The sequence below is a fragment of the Acipenser ruthenus genome, unplaced genomic scaffold, assembly GCF_902713425.1.
Source record: "Acipenser ruthenus unplaced genomic scaffold, fAciRut3.2 maternal haplotype, whole genome shotgun sequence".
In the NCBI taxonomy this organism is placed as follows: Eukaryota; Metazoa; Chordata; class Actinopteri; order Acipenseriformes; family Acipenseridae; genus Acipenser; species Acipenser ruthenus.
Genome location: NW_026708159.1, coordinates 71,521 through 80,530, shown reverse-complemented (window position 1 = coordinate 80,530; position 9,010 = coordinate 71,521). Strand labels below are relative to the sequence as shown.

The following is a 9,010-nucleotide window of genomic DNA, read 5'->3' as shown; positions in this document are numbered from 1 at the left end:
ATCCTAACTCGTAACATCCAAAAAAAAAAAGAAAAAAAAAATAACAATTATATATATATATATATATATATATATATATATATATATATATATATATATATAATTGCATGCCCGGTATCTACGGTATGGAGTCTTGCATGCCCCTGTAGCTGCAATATTGAGTCTTTCCATCCACCTCCGGTTCCTTCATTCCGGAGGTCCATGCAATTTATATATATATATATATATATATATATATATATATATATATATATATATATATATATATATATATATATATATATATATATATATATTTTGATGCCCCGGTAGCTAAATGCTTAGTTACGGCGCTGGGCAAAACCAAAGCCCATGGCCAGTATACTCGCGCATAGTTTTGTATGTTATTTCCAAATCTCTCCTTTAACATGTCTGAAGGGGACACTGTATTAATAAAAACGTGAATTAACGTCTTAAAACGTGTTAACAGTGAGCAGTTACCTTGGGATTACACACTAGGTTCAGACGCATTGATTGGACTAATGTATCCGCAGGCGACCTAAGACTCGCCGTTTCAACGGTGTCAGTAGTGCTCAACAGAAAATAATGCATACAGAAAAATATTGAATACTGGCCATGGGCTTTGGTTTTCCCCAGCGCCGTAATTAAGCATTTAGCTACCGGGGCATGCAAATATATTTATATATATATATATATATATATATATATATATATATATATATATATATATATATAAATTGCATGGACCTCCGGAATGAAGCAACAGGAGGTGGATGGAAAGACTCAATATTGCAGCTACCGGGGCATGCAAGACTCCATATCGTAGATACCGGGCATCCAATTATATATATATATATATATATATATATATATATATATATATATATATATATATATATATATATATATATATATATATATATATATATATTAATGTTATTTTTTTTTTTGGATGTTTGGAGTTTTACTCGCGCATAGTTTTGTATGTTATTTCCGAATTTCTCCTTAGACATGTCTGAAGGGGACACTGTATTACTTAAAACGTGAATTAACGTATTAAAACGTGTTAACTGTGAGCAGTTACCTTGGGATTACACACCAAGTTCAACCGCATTGATTGGACTAATGTATCCACAGGCGAGCTAAGACTCACCGTTTCAACGGTGTCAGTAGTGCTCAACAGAAAATAATGCATACAGAAAAATATTGTATACTGGCCATGGGCTTTGGTTTTCCCCAGCGCCGTAATTAAGCATTTAGCTACCGGGGCATGCAAATATATTTATATATATATATATATATATATATATATATATATATATATATATATATATATAAATTGCATGGACCTCCGGAATGAAGCAACAGGAGGTGGATGGAAAGACTCAATATTGCAGCTACCGGGGCATGCAAGACTCCATATCGTAGATACCGGGCATCCAATTATATATACAGTTAGTCCAATCAATGCGTCTGAACCTGGTGTGTGTGTGTATATATATATATATATATATATATATATATATATATATATATATATATATATATATATATTGCATGGACCTCCGGAATGAAGCAACCGGAGGTGGATGGAAAGACTCAATATTGCAGCTACCGGGGCATGCAAGACTCCATATCGTAGATACCGGGCATGCAATTATATATATATATATATATATATATATATATATATATATATATATATATATATATATATATTATTGTTATTTTTTTTCTTTTCTTTTTTTTTTTTTTTGGATGTTAGGAGTTAGGATGGTATTTACTCGCGCATAGTTTTGTATGTTATTTCCGAATTTCTCCTTAAACATGTCTGAAGGGGACACTGTATTACTTAAAACGTGAATTAACGTATTAAAACGTGTTAACTGTGAGCAGTTACCTTGGGATTACACACCAGGTTCAGCCGCATTGATTGGACTAATGTATCCGCAGGCGACCTAAGACTCACCGTTTCAACGGTGTCAGTAGTGCTCAACAGAAAATAATGCATACAGAAAAATATTGTATACTTGCCATGGGCTTTGGTTAGCATACCGTGTCCCCTTCAGACACTAAACAGTGGCCTACATTTTTATGTTTGTCTGAAAACAACTACAATTGGTATTTTTAATAATCATTAACATGTTCATTATTTCAATATACAAACATGCAGTATTTTGCAATTATTTAAATCCAATCTTCTCCACTGCAGTTAAACTATGGTTGTTTTTCCTATGCACTTGACAGTGGTGGTGGGTGTTTTTGCCAAAAACTGCTTTAAGTGTGTGATGCAGTGTTGTAAGATTTATTGACATTATGTTGATAATCAGAACAACAGGGTTCACTAACCTCGACTAGGTCAGGGTTAACACAGTTGAGCTCAGATGAAACAGCCCATTTGCAATGTACAGTACTGGGTGGCTATTGGTCATTCAGCAGTGTGATGCAAATACCTGCAGTTACCACAAAGCGCTGACCTGAGCACACTTGCTCATTTGCTATTCTAGTTTTCTCCCTGGGATGCTCGTACTTAAATATTTAATATAAATGGACTTTAGTTGGTATATAGGGGGCTGGTGTCTATAGAGTTAACACAAACTGTTTTACAATTTCTGAAAATGAAATTAAGAAGTTGTGAGCGATGGGGATATAAATAGGCCCAATTAATCCCACACCTGCCGCACACCTTCTGTGAATGATGCAATTGTCAGCAAATGATTTACTGACCATCCCAATATAATTTAGGAGCAAAAGAAACATCTGTAATTGGCGTAATTACAGGGATTAATTATAGCATTGTTTCTTTACCGAATATCTCAATCGTCCTGCCTGGGGACAGACGTGAAGTTATGTATATATACATTTAGTGTGCCCAATTATTTTACCCCCGATTTTCTCCCCAATTTGGAATGTCCAATTATTTTTTCTCCTCATCGCAGCAATTCCTTACACAGCTCAGGAGATCCAAAGGTTCAGTGGGCGTCCTCCGATCCCACAACCAAACTATTATCCTCTTTTACACCCAGGAACTCGAGAGCGGATGTCAGCGAGCTACTGACCTCTGGAGGACAAAGGCCAGCCCTGCAGGTGTCCGCTTTTGAGCTCACAGGGCGCCCGGCCAGCAGGGTTCACTGTAGCGCAATGAGGAGAAACAGTCCCTTTTGTTTTTGCTTCCCTAACCCACGGGAGTGCCAGAGCCAATGTTACGCTCCCTTTGGAATTCACAGCGAAGACCGACAACTTTGCACAGCCAGGACGCGAACCTGTGCTGTATGACCACACAACCACGCTTTTACCAGGTGAGCCACTCGAGGACCCCCTTATAGTGTTTTTGAGGTTAAGATTCATTTAAAAGTTATAACTAGCTCTTTATTTTATATATATATATATATATATATATATATATATATATATATATATATATATATATATATATATATATATATTGCACCAGGATGACTGAACAAAAGGAAAAGTGAAACGAAGAAACTGTAAAAAATGACGACTGGACACCAACCACTAAAAGCTGGTAATTTTAAACTTTAAAGAGATAGTTTATACCCTCTAAGCGGGCAATTTCTAATCTCTTTATTCACGCCACTGTCTGGTGCTCCAAGGGAGACTACAGTTGGATTTTTATACCAGCTCTGTTATCCCCAGCTGGGGATGAAATCCATTGCGAAGGGGATGAAGTGGAGGTGGCTGTACACACACACACACACAATTTGTTACAAACTGTTTATCCAATTGACAGGAAACTTAGCATCAACATTATAGAGTATACATTAATGATAATATACAAGATTGTGAATGTCACACAGTTTTACATACATCTGGATAATCCCTCATCAGACTGTGATTAAACATTTCATTGCTAATTCTTATTCTATCCTGTACATACTGTTGATATGTCATGTTCATCGTTTAGAGTTTACGTGGCAGGAGATGTATATGTATACATAAGCAAAGGCAAATTGTAAGCATGGCAAATTCTTTGTTGAGATTTAGTAATGTCTTTCTCAAAGAGACCCAAGTGTAAATGTTTGTCGTAAGCACCATGGATAATAGCATTTACATAATGTCCCGTGACAAGAAATTACATCTAAAATACAAATGTATTTTTTTCAGATTTGTAAAAAAAGACCTGCTTCTCCTGGTGTTGTATCCTTGCTGGACGGAGATGGTGAAGATGCTGGAGGCGGCCAAGCCAGCACAGTATGGGGTAGATTTGACAAGGGACAAGAAAAGGTAATTAGAATTACAACGTGATGTTTAGGAACCCGCATTAGAGAGACAGATAGATTCAAATTATTATTTTTCTCTGTCCCCTTACATTTGTATGCTGTTTGAAATCATATTTTTGTAATAATCTGTTTTCAGGATATGCCATAGACCTAGGTTAGATGAGCCAAAATGTCTTTATATCAGTAGTAACTGTGTATAGCCAGGTATACAATCGGAAACTTAATTCACTTTTGAGTTATTGTCTATGTTTGGTACACAGCTTATCTTCCTGATTTTATTTTTATTTTTTTTAACTTAGGTTCCATTACCAGTGCTGTCCCATAAAAATGAACCATTTTCCTGCCACATTGTTTCACCCTCTGGACATATCAATGATTCAGATCTTTTACACATATCCATCTTATATGGATGTTTTGTGTTTTGTTTATAAAAAATGTGTAAATGTGTAAAGGACTAGGGGTTGTGGTGTTTGTCTGAAGTAAGAGAGTGGTGGTGTAACATCAAATCATTTGCAGCACGAATAAGTCACAGTCACTGGCCATGTCATGCACACTTATTTCTAACTCATTGGTTGATCGAAAATAAGTTTAACATGCAATGGAGTAGTTCATTGGTTTTATACGCTCCCTTTAAAGATGTAATAAACAATCTCATCCAGTGGGATCTCTTTTCAGAGTGTGCAGTAGCAGAAGGGGATTGTGGGAATGTGTGGAGCTAAGGAAGGTAGAAGGAGATGCGCAGTAGAAACCCTGGGATATGTTTACACAATGAACTAATTTGTGGATGAATATCGTTGGTGTTAATTAAAGTTAATAAGACAAAATATTTTAGTGTAAAATTATACTTGATGGTGGGGTACTGCCTTTTTTAATTTTTACAGAGATGTCATTTTTTAAATCTTATTGCTATCTTACCAGAAGGCCACCTCCCCTCCAGACATTCCGATCAGAGAAAAGAGACAATTCGAAGCCAACCCAAAGAGACGTCCAAGACCTTGTCTGGGCTGCCTATCTGTAATATCAGCTAAAAAGGAGGCTCCTGTAACAGTAAGTTATCTTTCCTGTAGCCATTCCCTAGACTGCAGTGTTATGTGGCACTTCATTACCAAATCAATCAGAAAACATGTCACCTTCAGTTAGTCCATTTTTTTTATTTGTTTTTTAAAAATCAATTAAAAGATATTTAAACTTGTCAGTTTTTGTTTACATTGCATTATTTTGGAACTCTTAATACAATTATTGATAATAGAAACAACTTTGCAAATGCCATTACTATTTTTCAGATTCCTAAGATGAAACCGTTGGCCATAGCAACAGGAAAAACTGATTTAGCACACTTTGAAAAACAATATTGAAAATATTAAAACAATCAGCTCTATCACAATGACCTCAGTGAAACCCAGCGTGGTTGCGGGATGATACAAAATCCATTGTAATGAACAATAAGTGAAATGCCGGGGGTCCCGAGTGGCGCATCCAGTAAAGGCACTCCACGTGCAGTGCAGGATGTGCCCTATAGTCTGGACATCGTGAGTTTGAGTCCAGGCTATTCCTTTGCCGACCGAGGATGGGAGCTCCCAGGGGGCGGCGCTCAATTGGCCCACGCTTCGGAGGACAGCGTGTGTTTGTCTTCGCCCTCCAGAGTCAGCCCTGGGGTGGTAGCGGTGAGCTGAGCATAATAAAATAATTGGCCATTCCAAATTGGGGAGAAAATAATAAAAAATAATTGGCAACGACTAAATTTATAAAAAAAAAAAAAAAAAGTGAAATGCTTCAGTTTTTACAAGCTTGATTAATATGCCCCTATTTACCAGATAGAGGGGTCTACTATTCAATGGTTCTATAGAATGTTGACACACGCTGATGAAAAAATAGCACCATCTAGATTTCTTCCTTATCAAGCAACTAAATCAGACACCATATATCTTGTGATCGTAGCAGATTTTGCCCATTTTGAGGATAAGTGATACCAAACATTAAACAAACTACATGGGAAGTTTTATTAAAAGGATTCTCACCTTTCCCCAGCATACAGCTGATCCTGTCTTAATGTGAAGGTGGATCCAACAAGTGACGTCGTGATCCTGCCAGTCGAAGTGCAGAAAAATCACAGTCAAATGCATGTTGGCCTGATAACCAAATATTGTTCTTTTTTTTTTTTTTTTTTTTAAATCCTGCGCTAGTAAATCATGTATCTGTGTCAGGATAGCATATACAGCATGCTCATGCCTAAGTAAACAAACATTTTAAGAACATAAGAAAGTTTACAAACGAGAGGAGGCCATTCGGCCCATCTTGCTCTTTTGGTTGTTAGTAGCTTATTGATCCCAGAATCTCATCAAGCAGCTTCTTGAAGGATCCCAGGGTGTCGGCTTCAACAACATTACTGGGGAGCGGGTTCCAGACCCTCACAATTCTCTGTGTAGAAAAGTGCCTCCTATTTTCTGTTCTGAATGCCCCTTTATCTAATCTCCATTTGTGACTCCTGGTCCTTGTCGAAAAAGTCCCCTGGGTCGACATTGTCAATACCTTTTAGCATTTTGAATGCTTGAATCAGATCACCGCGTAGTCTTCTTTGTTCGAGACTGAATAGATTCCATTCTTTTAGCCTGTCTGCATACGACATGCCTTTTAAACCCGGGATAATTCTGGTCGCTCTTCTTTGCACTCTTTCTTGAGCAGCAATATCCTTTTTGTAACGAGGTGACCAGAACTGAACACAATATTCTAGATGAGGTCTTACTAATGCATTGTAAAGTTTTAACATTACTTCCCTTGATTTAAATTCAACACTTATCACAATATATCCGAGCATCTTGTTGGCCTTTTTTATAGCTTCCCCACATTGTCTAGATGAAGACATTTTAATAAAGAACAAAAATAAAAATCACTTTGTTCTTGAGTTTATTTTGGTATCTTTTGAAATTGGTATTCTTCTTGTGTGTGTTTGTGTATATGCATGTGTGTGAAGGATGTGGGTTGGTGGGAGGGTGTTCATTTTAATGGATTTATGTCTTTTTAAGACAGAATGCTTTTGACAGCTGTTTTGTTGTGTTCACAAAGCTTTAGCACTTGAGTAAGTCCTTGAGAATTTCATGCAATCTTTTAAAGGTTTTCTGACCTGTAAATTAGTCCTACAACCACACAATGTCAGTGGAGTACACCTAATATGTGTAATTAACAATAATTAAACATTACCAATTTTGACATGATGAATTAACACACAGAAAAGGCTAATGACTAATCAAGCTTTAAATCCAATTTCTTAAAGGCTTAAAAAAATTAGAGTGGTTATCTTCTTTCTTGGATTTGGGATTTCTATTATAATATTTTTATTTAAGTATTTCTTCAAGATATAGGCAGTGCCATTTACAGTGTGGCCCTGAATCTTGGATTACTAGCCTCCTTGAGGATCTTTAAAATACATATTCCTGCTCGAGCAATATTTTAAAAAAATATATCTCTGGTTGCAATTTGGTTTTTAACATCAGGGAAATGATTCATCTATATGCTAAGGGTTGCAACTTTAAGATCTCTTTTTTCAGTAATTTCAAATGTCTGTCTACTAAAGCCTTTCTATAATGTTCTAAAGATAAATGGCAGATTATGAAAAATATATTGTCGTCACAGTGCATGACTGCAAATGGGTACTGATGTACATTTTATAATCTGGCACAGTCATGTTTTTTTTCTTTTTCTAAAACCAAAAGCCTTGATTGCCTCAATTTCTATAGCTATAATTACTCATTAGCCAATAGTTAATGTGTTAATAACTTATTTATTCTTTAGATCAGTTTATGGGGAATTTGTATTTGGTCATGTGGACATCTGGAGGTTATAGGACGGACTGACTTATCATTATATATATATATATATATATATATATATATATATATATATATATATATATATATATATATATATATATATATACACACAGTGACACTCAAAAGTATTCACCCCCCTTGGACTTTTCCACATTTTATTGTGTTACAAATGGAATCAAAATGGATTTAATTAGGAGTTTTTGCTACTGATCAACACAAAAAGTGAAAAGTGAAAAATAAAATCTACAAATTGTTCTAAATTAATTACAAATATAAAACTGAAAATAATTGATTGCATAAGTATTCACTCCCTTTGCTATGACACACCTAAATAAGCTCTGGTGCAACCAATTGTCTTTAGAAGTCACATAATTAGTTGAATGGTGTCCACCTGTGTGCAATTAAGGTGTTTCACATGATTTCAGGTTAAATACACCTGTCTCTGGGAGGTCCCACAGTTGGTTAGTACATTTCCTAACAAAAACTACATCATGAAGATGAAGGAACATTCAAAGCAAATCCGGAATAAGGTTCTTCAAAAGCACCAATCGGGTAGGATATAAGAACATTTCCAAGGCATTGAATATCCCCCGGAGCACAGTAAAGTCCATTATTAAGAAATGGAGAGAATATGGCACAACTGTGAATCTGTCTAGAAAAGGCTGTCCTCAAAAACTGAGTATCCGGGCGAGAAGGGCACTAGCCAGGGAGGCCACCAGCCAGGGAGGCCACCAAGAGGCCTATGGCAACTCTAAAGGAGTTACAGTCTTCCACGGCTGAGCTGGGAGACACTGTGCATACGGCAACAATAGCCCGGGTGCTTTACAAAACTGGCCTTTATGGGAGAGTGGCAAAAAGAAAGCCATTGTTGAAAAAAACTTGCATCAAATCTCGGCTAGAGTTTGCCAGAAGGCATGTGGGAGACTCTGAGACCAAGTG

General features: G+C 36.3%; 1 long non-coding RNA gene across 1 annotated transcript; it reads left to right on the top strand.

Annotated features, from left to right (window-relative positions):
• Positions 1-3,623: 3,623 nt before the first annotated feature.
• On the top strand, positions 3,624-5,436 carry LOC131729860 (uncharacterized). The gene is made up of 2 exons (XR_009323764.1): positions 3,624-4,248; positions 5,163-5,436. It is a non-coding gene; the product is annotated as an uncharacterized LOC131729860 (long non-coding RNA).
• Positions 5,437-9,010: the final 3,574 nt, after the last annotated feature.